The following is an 18,875-nucleotide window of genomic DNA, read 5'->3' on the forward strand; positions in this document are numbered from 1 at the left end:
AACGCTCACTTTTCATCCAGAGGCAGCATTGATCGGCTTTAGTTAGCAGCAGTAGCGAAGGAATCGCTCGATCGGGTTCAGTTAACAGCCATCGATCGATCGATCGCTCGGGTTCAGTAACGCGTAGCCTGCAGTGCAATCGCTCAGGTTCAGTATAGGCAAACACCTCACTCGGGTTCAGTTACAGTGAAGGAAATATGCCCTAGAGGCAATAATAAAGCTATTATTTATTTCCTTATTTCATGATAAATGTTTATTATTCATGCTAGAATTGTATTAACCGGAAACATGATACATGTGTGAATACATAGACAAACTGAGTGTCACTAGTATTCCTCTGCTTGACTAGCTCATTAACCAAAGATGGTTATGTTTCCTAGCCATGGACAAAGAGTTGTCATTTGATTAACGGGATCACATCATTAGGAGAATGATGTGATTGACTTGACCCATTCCGTTAGCTTAGCACTTGATCGTTTAGTATGTTGTTATTGCTTTCTTCATGACTTATACATGTTCCTATGACTATGAGATTATGCAACTCCCGTTTACGGGAGGAACACTTTGTGTGCTACCAAACGTCACAATGTAACTGGGTGATTAGAAAGGTGCTCTACAGGTGTCTCCAAAGGTACTTGTTGGGTTGGCGTATTTCGAGATTAGGATTTGTCACTCCGATTGTCGGAGAGGTATATCTGGGCCCTCTCGGTAATGCACATCACTATAAGCCTTGAAAGCAATGTAGCTAATGAGTTAGTTATGGAATGATGCATTACGTAATGAGTAAAGAGACTTGCCGGTAATGAGATTGAACCAGGTATTGAGATACCGACGATCGAATCTCGGACAAGTAACATACCGATGACCAAGGGAACACCGTATGTTGTTATGCGGTTTGACCGATAAAATATCTTCGTAGAATATGTAGGAGCCAATATGAGCATCCAGGTTCCGCTATTGGTTATTGACCGGAAACGTGTCTCGGTCATGTCTACATAGTTCTCGGACCCGTAGGGTCCGCACGCTTAAGATTTCAATGGCAGTTATATTATGAGTTTATGTGGTTTGATGTACCGAAGGAGTTCGGAGTCCCGGATGAGATCAGGGACATGACGAGGAGTCTCGAAATGGTCGAGATGTAAAGATCGATATATTGGACGACTATATTCGGACTTCGGAAAGGTTCCGAGTGATTCGGGTATTTTTCGGAGTACCGGAGAGTTACGGGAATTTGCCGGGGAGTATATGGGCCTTATTAGGGCATACGGGAATAGAGGAGAGAGGCCAAAAGGAAGGAGGCGCGCAGCCCCCCTCTGGTCCGAATTGGACAATGGGTGCAGCCCCCTTTTCCTTCTTCCTCTCCCCCTCTTTCCTTCTCTCCTACTCCAACAAGGGAAGGAGGAGTCCTACTCCCGATGGGAGTAGGACTCCACCCTTGGCGCGCCCTCCTCCTAGGCCGGCCGCCTCCCCCCTTGCTCCTTTATATATGGGGGCAGGGGGCACCCCATAGACATAACAATTGATCCCTTGATCTTTTAGCCGTGTGTGGTGCCTCCCTCCACCATAGTCCTCCTCGATAATATTGTAGCAGTGCTTAGGCAAATCCCTGCGATGGTAGATCATCAAGATCGTCACCAAGTCGTCGTGCTGACGGAACTTTCCCTCGACACTCGGCTAGATCGGTGTTCGAGGGACGTCATCGAGTTGAACGTGTGCTAGAACTCGGAGGTGTCGTAGTTTCGGTGCTTGATCTGTCGGGCCGTGAAGACGTACGACTACATCAACCGCGTTGTTCTAACGCTTCCGCTTTCGGTCTACGAGGGTACATGGACAAAACTCTCCCCTCTCATTGCTATGCATCACAATGATCTTGCGTGTGCATAGGAAATTTTTTGAAATTACTACGTTCCCCAACAATGGTATCAGAGCCAGGTTTTATGCGTAGATTTTATATGCATGAGTAGAACACAAGTGAGTTGTGGGCGATACAAGTCATACTGCTTACCAGGATGTCATACTTTGGTTCGGCGGTATTGTTGGATGAAGCGGCCCGGACTGACATTACGCGTACGCTTACGCGAGACTGGTTCTACCGACATGCTTTGCACATAGGATGCTGGCGGGTGTCAGTTTCTCCAACTTTAGTTGAACTAAGTGTGGCTACGCCCGGTCCTTGAGAAGGTTAAAACAGCACTAACTTGACAAACTATCGTTGTGGTTTTGATGCGTAGGTAAGAATGATTCTTGCTCAGCCCGTAGCAGCCACGTAAAACTTGCAACAACAAAGTAGGACGTCTAACTTGTTTTTGCAGGGCATGTTGTGATGTGATATGGTCAAGGCATGATGCTATATTTTATTGTATGAGATGATAATGTTTTGTAACCGAGTTATCGGCAACCGGCAGGAGCCATATGGTTCTCACTTTATTGTATGCAATGTAATCGCCCTGTAATTGCTTTACTTTATCACTAAGCGGTAGCGATAGTCGTAGAAGCAATGGTTGGCGAGACGACTACGATGCTACGATGGAGATCAAGGTGCCGCGCCAGTGATGATGGTGATCATTGATAACCCACAAGTATACGGGATCGCAACAATTTTCGATAAGTAAGAGTGTCGAACCCAACGAGGAGCTAAAGGTAGAATAAATATTCCCTCAAGTTCTATTGACCATCGTTACAACTCTACGCATGCTAGACATTCGCTTTACCTAGAACAAGTGTGAAACTAGAAGTACTTTGTAGGTGTGAAAGGCTAGGTTTGCAAGACAATAAAGAGCATGTAAACATAAACTAGGGGCTGTTTTAGATAAAGATGCAATAAAGTAAATATTAGTAGAGAGATTTTTGTTACGAGAAAGTTATTTGTCCAAGGCAATCGATAACTAGACCGGTAATCACTGTTGCAATTCTATTTGAGGGAGAGGCATAAGCTAACATATCATCCCTTACTTGGAATTCTATGCACTTATGATTGGAACTCTAGCAAGAATCCGCAACTACTAAAGATTCATTAAGGTAAGACCCAACCATAGCATTAAAGTATCAAGTCCCCTTTTATCCCATACGCAAACAACCTACTTACTCGGGTCTGTGCTTCTGTTCACTCACGCCACCCACCATAAGCAAATCATAAACATATTGCAAACCCTACAGCAGGAATCCCTCATGCTTGCGCGACACGGAGGGCACAATAGGATAGCACCAATAATAAAACATGCAACTCAAACCAATCACGGTCATCAATTAACCCATAGGACAAAACGGATAGCTATACATCATTGGGAAATAATATATAGCATTGAGCACCATGTTTATGTAGAGATTACAGCGGGTAAGAGAGAGGTTACACCGCTGCATAGAGGGAGGAAGAGTTGGTGAAGATGTTGGTGAATATGGCGGCGGTGTTGGTGAAGATCGCGGTGATGATGATGGCCCCCGGCAGCGCTCCGGCGCCACCGGAAGCAAGGGGGAGAGAGCCTCCTTCTTCTTCTTATTCCTTGACCTTATCCCTAGATGGGAGAAGGGTTTCCCCTTTGGTCCTTGGCTTCCATGGCGTGGGAGGGACGAGAGCCCCTCCGAGATTGGATCTATCTCTCTGTTTCTGCGTTCTCTGATTCTTCCCCTTCACCGTTTCCTTTATAAGTGGAGATCCGTAACTCCGATTGGGGTGAATCTTTTGCCCAGATTTTTCTCATAAAATTAGCTTCTTGCGGCAAAAGTAGAGCCTCAACCGCCTTACGGGTGGCCCACGAGAGCCCAGGGCATGCCCCAGGGGGGCGCGCCCCCCTGTCTCGTGGCCACCTCGGACACTGTTTTGTGTTGATTCCACCTCCCAAAAATCACAAATATTCCAAAATAATTCTCAGTCTGTTTTTATCCCGTTTGGATTCCGTTTGATATTGGTTTTCTGCGAAACATAAAACATGCAACAGACAGGAACTGGCACTGGGCACTGGATCAATATGTTAGTCCCAAAAGTAGTATAAAAAGTTGCCAAAAGTATATGAAAGTTGAAGAATATTGGCATGGAACAATCAAAAATTATAGATACGACGGAGACGTATCAATCATGACGGTGCTTCAGAGATGGAGATCACAAGCACAAGATGATGATGGTCATATCATATCACTTATATTGATTGCATGTGATGTTTATCCTTTATGCATCTTATCTTGCTTTGATTGACGGTAGCATTATAAGATGATCTCTCACTAAATTTCAAGATAAAAGTGTTCTCCCTGAGTATGCACCGTTGCCAAAGTTCGTCGTGCCCAGACAACACGTGATGATCGGGTGTGATAAGCTCTACGTCCATCTACAACGGGTGCAAGCCAGTTTTGCACACGCAGCATACTCAGGTTAAACTTGACGAGCCTAGCATATACAGATATGGCCTCGGAACACTGAGACCGGAAAGGTCGAGCGTGAATCATGTAGTAGATATGATCAACATAGTGATGTTCACCATTGAAAACTACTCCATTTACGTGATGATCGGTTATGGTTTAGTTTATTTGGATCACGTGATCACTTAGATGATTAGAGAGATGTCTATCTAAGTGGGAGTTCTTAAGTAATATGATTAATTGAACTTTAATTTATCATGAACTTAGTCCTGGTAGTATTTTGCAAATTATGTTGTAGATCAATAGCTCGCGTTATAGCTTCCCTATGTTTTTTATATGTTCCTAGAGAAAAACTATGTTGAAAGATGTTAGTAGCAATGATGCGGAGTTGGTCCATGATTTGAAGTTTATCCTCATTGCTGCACAGAAGAATTATGTCATTGATGCACCGCCAGGTGATGGACCTATTACAGGAGCAGATGCAGACGTTATGAACGTTTGGCTAGCTCAATATGATGACTACTTGATAGTTTTGTGCACCATGCTTTATGGCTTAGAACCGGGACTACAAAAACATTTTTGAAACGTCATGGAACATATGAGATGTTCCATGAGATGAAATTGGTATTTCAGACTCATGCTCGTGTCAAGAGGTATGAGACCTCTGACAAATATTTCGCCTAAAAGATGGAGGAGAATTTCTCAACTAGTGAGCAAGTGATTAGATTGTCTGAGTACTACAATCGCTTGAATCAAGTGGGAGTTAATCTTCCAAATAAGATAGTGATTGACAGAGTCCTCTAGTCACCATCACCAAGCTAGTGGAACTTCGTGATGAACTATAGTATGCAAGGGATGACGAAAACGATTCCCGAACTCTTCGTGATGTTGAAATCGATGAAGGTAGAAATCAAGAAAGAACATCAAGTGTTGACGATTGATAAGACCACTAGTTTCAAGAAAAGGGCAAAGGGAAAGAAAGTGAACTTCAAGTAGAATGGCAAGCAAGTTGTCACTCCCGTCAAGGAGCCCAAAGCTGGACCAAAACCTGAAACTAAGTACTTCTACTGCAAAGGAAATAGTCACTGGAAGAGGAAATGCCCTGAATATTTGGTGGATAAGAAGGATGGCAAAGTGAAAAAGGGTATATTTGATATACAGGTTATTGATGTGTACCTTACTAGTGTTTATAGTAGCCCCTGAGTATTTGATACTTGTTCGGTTGCTAAGATTAGTAACTTGGAACAGGAGTTACAGAATAAACAGAGACTAGTTGAGGGTGAAGTAATGATGTGTGTTGGAAGTGGTTCCAAGATTGATATGATCATCATTGTACACTCCCTATATTTTTGAGATTAGTGTTGAACATAAATAAATGTTATTTGGTGTTTGCGTGGAGCATAAATATGATTAGATCATGTTTATCGCGATACGATTATTCATCTAAGACAGAGAATAAATTGTTATTCTGTTTACATGAATAAAACCTTCTATGGTCATACACCCAATGTTGATGGTTTATTGAATCTTGATCATGGTGATACACATATTCATAATATTGATGCCAAAAGATGCAAAGTTGATAATGATAGTGCAACATATTTATGGCACTGCCGTTTGGGTCATATCGGTGTAAAGCGCATGAAGAAACTTCATAAATATGGATATTTTGAATCATTTGATTATGAATCATTTGATGCTTGCGAACCGTGCCTTATGGACAAGATGACTAAAACTCCGTTCTCCTGAACAATGGAACGAGCTAGTGACTTATTGGAAATAATACATACTGATGTATGCGGTCCAATGAGTATTGATGCTCGTGGCGGGTATCATTATTTTCTGACCTTCACAAGATGATTTGAGCAGATATGAGTATATCTACTTAATGAAACACAAGTCTGAAACATTTGAAAAGTTCAAAGCATTTCAGAGTGAAGTGGAGAATCATCGTAACAAGAAAATAAAGTTTCTACGATCTGATCGTGGAGGAGAATATTTGAGTTATGAGTTTGGCCTTCATATAAAACAATGTGGAATAGTTTCACAGTTCACACCACCTGGAACACCACAACGTTATGCTGTGTCCGAACGTTGTAACCGCACTTTATTTGATATTGTGCGGCCTATGATGTCTGTTATCGGTTTACCACTATCGTTTTGGGGTTATGCATTAGAGACAGTTGCATTCACTTTAAATAGGGCACCATCGAAATCCGTTGAGACGACGGCTTATGAACTATGGTTTGGCAAGAAACCAAAGTTGTCGTTTCTTAAAGTTTGGGGCTGCGATGCTTATGTGAAAAAGTTTCAACTTGATAAGCTCGAACCTAAATTAGAGAAGTGCATCTTCATAAGAATACCCAAAGGAAACTGTTGGGTACACCTTCTATCACAGATCCAAAGGCAAGATATTCGTTGCTAAGATGGATCCTTTCTAGACAAGGAGTTTCTCTCGAAAAAAGTGAGTGGGAGGAAAGTAGAACTTGATGAGGTAATTGTACCTTCTCCCTTATTGGAATGTAGTTCATCACTGAAATCAGTTCCAGTGATTCCTAAACCAATTAGTGAGGAAGCTAATGATGATGATCATGAAACTTCAGATCAAGTTACTATAGAACCTCGTAGGTCTTCCAAAGTATGGTCCGCACCAGAGTGGTATGGTAATCCTGTTCTGGAAATCATGTTACTAGACCATGATGAACCTACGAACTATGAAGAAGCGATGATGAGCCCAGATTCCGGGAAATGGCTTGAAGGCCATGAAATCTAAGATAGGATCCATGTATGAGAACAAAATGTGGACTTTGGTGGACTTGCCCGATGATCGGCAAGCCATAGAAAATAAATGGATCTTCAAGAGGAAGACGGACGTTGATAGTAGTGTTACTATCTACAAAGCTCGACTTGTCGCAAAAAAAGGGTTTTCGACAAGTTCAAGGTGTTGACTACAATGAGATTTTCCCAACTGTAGCGATGCTTAAGTCTGTCCGAATCATGTTAGCAATTGCCACATTTTATGAAATCTGGCAAATGGATGTCAAAACTGCATTCCTTAATGGTTTTCTTAAAGAAGAGTTGTATATGATGCAACCAGAAGGTTTTGTCAATCCTAAAGGTGCTAACAAAATGTGCAAGCTCCAGCGATCCATCTATGGACTGGTGCAAGCATCTCGGAGTTGGAATATATGCTTTGATAAGTTGATCAAAGCATATAGTTTTATACGGACTTGCAGTGAAGCCTGTATTTACAATAAAGTGAGTGGGAGCACTACAACCTTTCTGATAAGTATATGTGAGTGACATATTGTTGATCAGAAATGGTGTAGAATTTTTCTGGAAAGCATAAAAAAAGTGTTTGAAAGGAGTTCTCTAAAAGAAAGACCTCAGTAAAGCTACTTACATATTGAGCATCAAGATCTATTGAGATAGATCAAGACGCTTGATAAGATTTTCAATGAGTGCATACCTTGACAAGATTTTGAAGTAGTTCAAAATGGAACAGTCAAAGAAAGAGTTCTTGCATGTGTTGCAAAGGTATGAAATTGAGTAAGACTCGAATCCCGACCATGGCAGAAAATAGAAAGAGAATGAAAGTCATTCCCTATGCATCAGTCATAGGTTCTATAAAAGTATGCCATGCTATGGACCAGACCTATTGTATACTCTGCCCTGGTTTGGCAAGGAATTACAATAGTGATCTAGGAGTAGATCACTGGACATTGGTCAAAATTATCCTTAGTGGAATAAGGATATGTTTCTCGATTATGGAGGTGACAAAAGGTTTGTCGTAAAGGGTTACGTCGATACAAGTTTTTGGCACTGATCCAGATGACTCTAAGTCTCAATCTGGATACATATTGAAAGTGGGAGCAATTAGCTAGAGTAGCTCCATGCAGAGCATTGTAGACATAGAATATTTGCAAAATACATACAGCTCTGAATGTGACAGACCCGTTGACTAAACTTCTCTCATGAGCAAAACTTGATCATACCTTAGTACTCTCTGGGTGTTAATCACATAGCAATGTGAACTAGATTATTGACTCTAGTAAACCCTTTGGGTGTTGGTCACATGACGATGTGAACTATGGGTGTTAATCACATACAGATGTGAATATTGGTGTTGAATCACATGACGATGTGAACTAGATTATTGTCTCTAGTGCAAGTGGGAGACTGAAGGAAATATGCCCTAGAGGCAATAATAAAGCTATTATTTATTTCCTTATTTCATGATAAATGTTTATTATTCATGCTAGAATTGTATTAACCGGAAACATTATACATGTGTGAATACATAGACAAACTGAGTGTCACTAGTATGCCTCTACTTGACTAGCTCATTAATCAAAGATGGTTATGTTTCCTAGCCATGGACAAAGAGTTGTCATTTGATTAATGGGATCACATCATTAGGAGAATGATGTGATTGACTTTGACCCATTCCATTAGCTTAGCACTTGATCGTTTAGTATGTTGCTATTGCTTTCTTCATGACTTATACATGTTCCTATGACTATGAGATTATACAACTCCCATTTACCGGAGGAACACTTTGTGTGCTACCAAACGTCACAACGTAACTGGGTGATTATAAAGGTGCTCTACAGGTGTCTCCAAAGGTACTTGTTGGGTTGGTGTATTTCGAGATTAGATTTGTCACTCCGATTGTCGGAGAGGTATCTCTGGGCCATCTCGGTTATGCACATCACTATAAGCCTTGCAAGCAATGTAGCTAATGAGTTAGTTACGGAATGATGCATTATGTAACGAGTAAAGAGACTTGTCGGTAACGAGATTGAACTAGGTATTGAGATACCGACGATCGAATCTCAGGCAAGTAACATACCGATGACAAAGGGAACAACGTATGTTGTTATGCGGTTTGACCGATATAATATCTTCGTAGAATATGTAGGAGCCAATATGAGCATCCAGGTTCCGCTATTGGTTATTGACCGGAAACGTGTCTTGGTCATGTCTACATAGTTCTCGAACCCGTAGGGTCTGCACGCTTAAGGTTTCGATGACAGTTATATTATGAGTTTATGTGTTTTGATGTACCGAAGGATTTCGGAGTCCCGGGTGAGATCGGGGACATGACGAGGAGTCTTGAAATGGTCGAGACGTAAAGATCGATATATTGGACGACTATATTCGCACTTCGGAAAGGTTCCGAGTGATTCGGGTATTTTTTGGAGTACCTGAGAGTTACGGGAATTTGCCGGGGAGTATATGGGCCTTATTGGGCCATACGGGAATAGAGGAGAGAGGCCAAAAGGAAGGAGGCGCGCAGCCCCCTTCTGGTCCGAATTGGACAAGGGGTGCAGCCCCCTTTTCCTTCTTCCTCTCCCCCTCTTTCCTTCTCTCCTACTCCAACAAGGGAAGGAGGAGTCCTACTCCCGGTGGGAGTAGGACCCCCCCCCCTTTGGCGCGCCCTCCTCCTAGGTTGGCTGCCTCCCCCCTTGCTCCTTTATATACGAGGGCAGGGGCACCCCATAGACACAACAATTGATCTCTTGATCTCTTAGCCGTGTGCAGTGCCCCCCTCCACCATAGTCCTCCTCGATAATATTGTAGCGGTGCTTAGGCGAAGCCCTGCGACGGTAGAACATCAAGATCATCACCACGCTGTCGTGCTGACGGAACTTTCCCTCGACACTCGGCTGGATCGGAGTTCGAGGGACGTCATCGAGCTGAACGTGTGCTAGAACTCGGAGGTGCCGTAGTTTCGGTGCTTGATCGGTCGGGCCGTGAAGACGTACGACTATATCAACCGCGTTGTTCTAACGCTTCCGCTTTCGGTCTACGAGGGTACGTGGACAACACTCTCCCCTCTCGTTGCTATGCATCACCATGATCTTGCGTGTGCGTAGGAATTTTTTTTAAATTACTACGTTCCCCAACATACAGCCCAACGCGTCGCACCCACGCGCATACGTGTACGATAGAAACTCGGATTACTCGGCCCCGACCAGCCACCGTAACCGGGAACACCCGGATATTTTACTCGCTCTCGCTTCTACCACGGTTTTTTCGTCATGAACGGCCCAAAGAATGCCATGCAGCTGCGTCTCCGTCCCGCCCAGGACGAAAATCCCATTTTCTATCATGATTTTTTGTCACAGAAGTAGGAGCCCACCACATCTATGATAATACCGGGTTTTGTCATAATTATCGTCATAGAAGTGTCATGAGTATGGCAGAAAAAATTTCGTTCGGTCCAAAATGTCACGGATGTGTCTTTTTTTGTAGTGTATCGGTCTATGAATATCTGGACGTGATGCCTATATGCAGTTATGCCATGTATAATCCTACTCACAAATATTGCAATTTAAACTGCAATTTCGTCATCATGCCATGTTATCTTTTATTGGAGAAATGCTACTAGTGAAACTATGGATCTCAGTCCATTCATCCGTATTGCTTTCAATCTCGATCAACGCACTACCAATTCTGTTTCTTTACTTTTGTTTCTTTTACTGCAATCAATACTTCCAAACACTAGTTGCATCAATCCTTATATATACAAAGGCTAGTAGGACTAGTCTTACTAGTTTCATTGTGGGCTGAGGCAAGTTTTGTATTTGTGTGTGTATGTACTGATTATTGGTTGCAATTCGAAGTTCCTATGGGTTCGATAAACTTTAAAGTCATCCACTTGAGACAAATTGTTGAATGCTATAAACATTTGCACTTGGGGGCCAAACACCTCCCTAGATTAGAGGAAGCAACAAACTATATGTACCCGGCCACACTTCCTAGATTAGGTAATCTCTCCATCCCTCCCCACTCTCCCCATTGGCTTCATGCATATGGTGTTTTTGTGCCTAGTGCTAGTGCTGGGTGTGCATGCCAGCATGCCCCCAAGCCACCACTACACCATTAACACCGACCAAAATACCAGTTCAATATACTGCATCCAAATTGATCACATCGCTAAACCAACCTTGTTCCCACCCTCAAATGGTGGTATACTGCCTAGATCCCCACCATCAATTCCCCTCATTCAATGGTTGATGCCAGTCACGTCGTGCACACCTATGGCATGGTGTTGCAAGGCTTTGTCGTTCGTCTCAACAAGGTCTTGGCCTCGCGTATGTCTAGACTACACGACGTCTCCAGTGTCTATAAGGAGATGGTGTACATCACCCAAATGACAAGGACATCAGGTTTCATAGGCCTCGACCCTCTGTGCGGGGCTTGGCATGAGATAGACTTCAGCGACGGCATAATCATCACGTTTCTCGACACATGGATATGGCAAGGGCACCATAGCTTAACGGCATCGACCTCGCTCATATCCGGTCGACTTGAAAAGGCAGATGCGTGGAGGCCAAGGGCTTTAGCGCTAGCTTGTGCAACAACAAGCTCATCGGCGCCAAGGCCTTCACGACGAATGTGGCGGCGACTTCATGTTGCTGGACGACTTGGGCCATGGTACCCACATCTCCTTCACATCTGCCGGCTCCGAGGTTCTTGGAGAAAACTACAAGATCTTTTCCTGCAGCAATGCCATGGGCTGGGCGCCCAAGGCGTCGACCACCATGTATAAGGTGTGCGACTTCTAGGGGTGCGGCCATTCTGCCATAGTAGTGGCCATTGACGCTACGGTGAGTGACAACGTAGATATTCCTTCTCCATGTCACTGGCAAGCCCGGATAACCTGCCACTCTACGATGACGTCATGGCCCTCGCCACCCTTGGGGTGGAGCGACATGGCGTGTTTGTAGTGCTTGCTAGCGGCAACTCCGGACCAGAGCCTTTCACCATCTCCAACTTGACGTCCTGGATTGCCAGTTGGCACCAGCACCACTGAGTGTGTTTTCCCGACATGGGTGGTCTAAACTAAGTTGGAAAACCGAGGCAAATCAAAATATGTACTTTATACCAAACTTCTTTACCTACCTAAAATTATTTTGCCATGCTAACATAGTAATGAGTATAGTTGCTACTCCCTCCGATCCATAATAAGTGGTGCAATTTTGAACTAAGGTTAGTTCAACCTTAGTTCAAAGTTACAACTTATTTTGGATCGGAGAGAGTATTATTTAGCCGGCATAGATAACCATATAACAATGTTGTGTAATTTTTTTTGCGGTGTGTTTGTTGGGATTCGATGAATTGTGGATTTATGATCAGATATTCATTGAAGTAATTGAGTTTTTTCTGAACTTTATTATTCATGATTGTTATAGCTTTGTATTTCTCTCCGATCTATCCGTTTGGTTTGGCCAACTAGATTGATTTATCTTCAGCGGGAGAGATGCTTTGTGATGGGTTCAGTTTTGCGGTGTCCTCACCCAATGACAGAAGGGGTAGTAAGGCACGTATTTGTATTATTGTCATTAAGGGTAAAACGATGGGATTTATTCATATTGCTTGAGTTTACTTTGTTAATATCATGTCATCATACTTCATGCATTACTCTATTTATTATGACTTTAATACCTAGAGAGGCAAGCATAGAAGCGCTCTCGAAGTGGAGTAATAGTAGTAGATGCAAAATTGTTTCGGTCTACTTATCACGGACGTGACGCCTATATACATGACCATTGCCATGAATAACATCATAACTATGTGTTTTTTATCAATTGCCCAACAGTAATTTGTCTACCCACCGTATGCTTTTATTTCGAGAGAGAAGACTCTAGTGAAAACTATGGGGCCCATGTGTACTTAATCATATTACTAAAAACAAGAAATACCTTACAGTAATATTTTTTTAGTTCCGTTTGTTTTGCAATTTATCTATCTACCACTACAAGATTTAATCCTTGCAAGTACCGAGTTCAAGGGGATCGATGACCCTCTTGCCCGCGGTGGGTGCAAGTATTTTCTTTTGTTTGTGCAGGTGTTGTTAACTAGGGTTTGTGCGATTCTTCTATTGGTTCGGTAAACCTTGGTTCTTACTAAGGGAAATACTTATCAGGTACTATATTGCTTGACCCTTCCTCTTCGGGGAAAATCTCAGCATAGCTCACAAGTAGCAGCCGCTACATTAGTCGCACCTAGACTCATTGCAACACGAATGTCAGAATCAGAGGAGTTCGTCGAGATCATGGACTCGAGTGTCATCAACATATACGTCATATGGGAGGAGGTAGGTGGGTGGCTAGGGATGGGGAGGAAGAGAATGGTAGTCGGGAGGAGATAGAACGACAACGAGATCGGACGAACTCACTCGCGGAGTGCGTGGGGAAGATTTCTTTTCCGGGTCGAAGGAGCTTCCTTGTGTGTGTGGGTGTGTGAGCTGGGCTTATTTCCGGCGTCGGTGGAAAACATGCATGGGTCAAAGCTTTTACTTTCTTGGAAGGGGAGGGGAGAAAACAAAAAACGGACGGAAGGGGGATGGCGTACATGATGGGAGGGGTGGAAACCCGGGAAACGAGGATGGGAGGATGAGGTTGTCATAAACATATGTTCACTATTTACAGTCAAGTGGATATTAATTTTTTGGCGGGATTTTTTTCATCTATTCATCAAACTTCATGGCAGTACAAAAAATATGAGAAGTAACAAAAAATTACATCCATGTTTGTAGGCCACCTAGTGATGACACAAGCACTAGAGCGAGCCAAAGATGCGCCATTGTCATCACCCCTCTCTCACTAGAGCCAACAAACCTTGTTGTAGTGCACAGTTGGAGTTGTCGTGCTATGGCCCCAAAGGACCAGGCACCCAGACAATAATAGCCGCCAATGAAGGAATGTGTAGATTGGAAGGATCCAACCTATAGAGACATGAACGTAGACGCACAAAGACTAGATCCACGTAAATTCACCGAAGACAAACACCGAACGACTTTCGCAAGATCCGCCGGAAACACACCTCCTCGCGCCCTCCGACGATGCAAGACGCGCCGTCGGGATGGAGGCAAGACAGGAAGAACCTTACTACTTCAGGGAGCCGTCGTTGCCTTGACTTCCTGAGCAGGAAACAAATCCTAAACAAACTTAAAAAGAACACCTAAAAATAAAGTATGAGCCCTCCTGCAGGCAAAGGCCCGGATCCTCCGCTCCTCCATGGCGCTAAGGCCACAGGAGATGAGGCAGATAGACAGCAGCAAGCCTTTATTTTCTAGAAAATTAGGGAATCGACTCACACATTATTAAATAATTTGATGCACGCATGCTTATTTTAAATGGCTATGAAGCACAAATGAAAGCTCCTATTTTGAATTGGTTCCTTGATCGAGGAAGGTGGACTATGCATTTATACATCAACAAAGTTCTAGCGCATGGGTTTAGGATTGCATTTGGCACCATCTTGACCTGGGTTATCTTTGACCTCATCCGATCACCGAGCTCCTCTCAAGGAACTCATCCTACAACTTTCTAATGAAGCACCACGAGGAGGCCATCGTAGAGCTGGACCAGGTTGTCTTCCAAGTAAACACCCACCTGTGACTCTCCTGTACATATTTTCAAGAATTATGTGGCAACACACGGGCGTTTAGCTGGTGTACTGGTAAAGTATCAACTGTTGAACCTTGAGTAGTCACTAGTGGTTAGTGCTAGCCTTTCCCATATAAACTGTGGAATAAGCAACATCAGCGAACACATTATATTTGTCGGGGTGGTGCGGTTTAAGAATTTCGTCTCTTTTAATTTGTCACTGGAAGGACTCATGTGACCCGGGAGAAACCCTAGACGCCGCTGGAGGCACTTTTCCTACTGTCCGTGCTTCCCTCACCGCCGCTCCAAGGTGCAATCAGGCGATGCCCGCATGCGCAGCATCAAAGGTAGCGAGTGATGGTGTCCGGGATTAGGGGTTCTAACCATGTCAGCTCCCAAGGGATGTGGGCCGAGCCGAGGCCCCCTGAAATTACCATCCAGTGGGTCGCATTCATCAGGCCCCCAAACAAATCAAGATGGAATATTCCGAAGACTTGATGGATACTCCAAGGCACAAATGCAATCTTCTACATGTTTGTCCTTAGATGTAACCGGCCTATGTGTAACCCTAGGTACCCTTGGTGTCTATATAAACCGAGGGGTGTAGAGTGTACATGCCAACTGATTCATACACGATCTCGTGGTAGAACAATATGTACTCTTTACCCCACTCATCAATACAATCAAAGTAGGAAGTATGGTGTTATCTCCTAGAGAGAGCCCGAACCCGGGTAAAATCCTATGTCTCCGTTACCATCATGCCAAGGCTACCAGCTCGGGACCCCTACCAGAGATCTGCCAGATTCGACTCCGTCAGCAAGGTTCTTCCATTCCCCGAGAGGAGAGACGACGTGGTTCGTCTTATCCATGATGAGGAGATCAATGTGTTGATCTTCATCCCCAATGCTCCTCGCGTGGGGAAGGAGTGGCGTTGATCTGATGCGCAGACATTTTCTACTCATTGCGGTGCCCCCGTGACGACGGCTGTGCGGTTTCATCTTACGAGCGGCGTGATGCGGCTGCAGTCAACCTGATATGATGGTGGTGCATGAGTTTGGTGATAGGGTGGCGAACCTGGTGCTTCGACGGCATTGGCACCATGTTTGTGTGGATGACGTGGCAGCTAGATCTAAATATGGTGATGGCCTTCTCTGACGTCGACGGTGGTATTTGGACGTCCCCTCCAACTTCAGACCGGGTTCGATCTGGTTCAGGAGGTGTTGTGCACGATGACTCATGCGGAGGCACCAAGTCAAACCTATTGCCGGGAGGTGCTACCCATGGCGACTCATGCGGAGTTACCAAGTCATGTCTTCTGTCGACAATTGCTGCACATGGTGGCTCCTATAGAGGCGACTAGTCATGCCTGTTGCCGCTGGATCAAAGATGGTGCCACAGTGACGGGAGGCAAGGCAGTTTGGAATGTTTTCCGTATCCAACTGTTGAGGCACCGATAGCTAGAAAAGTGGTGATGGTTAAAGGAGGCTTCAGTGATGAGTATGCGCACTCTGGTACAAACACAAGATCTTTGATCAGGGTATATCCTTACTGTGAAGGTGATGGCTTGAAGCTCGGTTTTGGGGATAAATACTCAAGAGGGTAATTATAGTTGCATCCGGAATCTCTCTCTTCTCTCCCTATATAAACAAGGGTTTTTATCAGTTTTGCCATCGGTTGTATAACACTACTCAGTTTTGCCATTAAAAAATTTCACTACTAAAAAACGCCACTGTATCGTTAGACATGTGATCAAAAAGACCATTTTTACCGCCATGTCAATGCACGTTGACTGAAGATAGATGACAAAAATACCCTTATCCCGTTTTGTCAACTCCCCTCTCTTTTTGTTGACTTGTGGGCCCATCTGCAACGGGCGTATGAAAAGATAAAATGAAAAATGTCTATGCAAGGTTTCGAACCCAACACTACGACCTGCACGTTGCACGGGCTAACCAACTCAAGTACGGAAATCTTTTGTTGTACAAGGAGATATATTCCTTATATTGTTTAGACGGAATAATATGGCAACATATCAGCGTGTCATATCTTTTCTTGTTGCTAGCTTGTTGTGCTAGAGTTTGAAAGTTAGTTGGGATCACCCGCACGAGTGGCTAGCCGACTGGAAGAATCTCTCTGGTAACGGTGACAACGGGTGGTGGCACTCGGCAGGAGGCGCCGCAGCAGCATGGCGGGCATGCTGGAGCTGGGCGGCCAGCCCGGCGACCGACGGTGCCAGGTGAGGATTGAGGAGTTAGGCAGGCGACGACGGCTAGGATTTGTGGTTCCCGCTAGGGAAACTGGCGAAACTGGCATGAGCAGGTCGGCCAAAGGATTAGCTTCAGTAGGGTCGGGTCTGTTTAGTTAGGTCTAGATAGAGTATTGTATAAAAATATTTCTAATCTCAAATGAATGCTTGGCTTAGTCGGAGTGGTTGTCATGCTCCTCCGTCCACATTGAGGTCTTCGCTTCGAAACCCAGGAACGCTCTTTTTTCTCCGAATTTTTTTATCCTTGCTCCCTGACCAGTGGGGCCCACACTATGGAGAGAGAGAGTGCAAAATGAGATCAAGGGTATTTTCGTCATCTACCTTCAGTCAACTTGCATTGACCTGACGGTAATGGTGAAAAATGGTATTTTTGAGTACGTGACCAGCAGAACAGTGGCATTTTTGAGTAGTGAAAAGTTTTAGTGGCAGAACTGAGTAGTGTTATACAACCGATGGCAAAACTGATAAACAAACCCATATCTTTTTTCACTCGATATTTTGGTTCACTGGTATCTTTTTAACTGATTTTTTTATTTTTAATACTTTTTATGTATTTGGATTCATAGCGAGAAGATCTCGAGAACAAGATCAGTCCTGGATACATTTGAACTAGTTTAGATTTTAATATTTCGATAATATTTGAAATCATTTTTTATAAACATTAAATTGCCTAAAATCAAAACTTCACATATTTCAACTGTGTCACCCAAATCCAAGAAATATTGCACATGCATTTTAGACATATTTTAACTATTTCACATGCACTAGATTTTAGACACATATTACAATTATTTTATAAAAAAAGAATGCTACTGCAACTACGTAACTCAATTTGAGAAATTAGTATACATGCATTTTAAGTAGATGATATTTATTTTGCATATATTTCAACTATCTCATAATTATTTCCTATACAAAAATGATAAAATGGCGATTTCTAAATAGTGAATGGTACATGCGCTGTTCATCTTTACAAAATCATGATTTTTGTCATTTTTGTGTAACTCACATGGTTATTTATTTCAGCATCAAAATTTGTATGTGTGTAATGTACATTCATATATACATGCTGATTTTTTTAGAATATTTTGAAACTTCAAACTATTATTTTGTCACCATTCAAAATATAGGGCTCACTGGAGCTCATTCTCCAAAGTGTCTTTTTGATTGGCCCCGCTCATATTTAGGGTCACACTTTGACCATAAAAATTTACAGTGAGAATCCTCTTTCAATACAAACTCAACATTTCACAAAAAAACTCAATATTCTACTATATAAATTATAATATGTTTGTTATATAGATGATCAAAGCTTAACCCAAAGGGTGTGGCTAGGTCTCAGAGATTTATCCAAGTCTCAATCAAGTGACATAGGATGCAAAAGAGAAAGAAATAACCGGAAAAAAAATTACACGGATCTCAATGTAAAATCTCATGGATATAACATCGACTGAGACTTAACGAAGTCTTAGTCGACTGAAACTTAGCAAGACTGTAACCCAAAATATGAGGGGCTTTAATAAACCCGAACAAAGGAATTACACCACGACATTGTGTTTCTGTGTCTCAGTTGATGCTAAACTCATGAGATCTTAGTTTGTGATGCGTGCAAAAAAAAATCAATTTTTTTATATGTTGTGTCACTAGACTAAGATTTGGTTAAGTCTGAGTCGACTGAGACCTAGGCACATCCTTACTGAAATGGATCACGGTAAGTTGCTTGCTCGCGCCGCAACGGACGACTTTACCGATTCATCGTGACGAAAATATGAATCGGACCGCTCGTGCATGCATGCGTCTCGCCGTTGCTTAACGTGATTAGACCGATCGAGCCAGCAGGCAGGCAAGATTCGGGAACA

This window comes from Triticum aestivum, chromosome 1B (genome assembly GCF_018294505.1).
Source record: "Triticum aestivum cultivar Chinese Spring chromosome 1B, IWGSC CS RefSeq v2.1, whole genome shotgun sequence".
NCBI lineage: Eukaryota > Viridiplantae > Streptophyta > Magnoliopsida > Poales > Poaceae > Triticum > Triticum aestivum.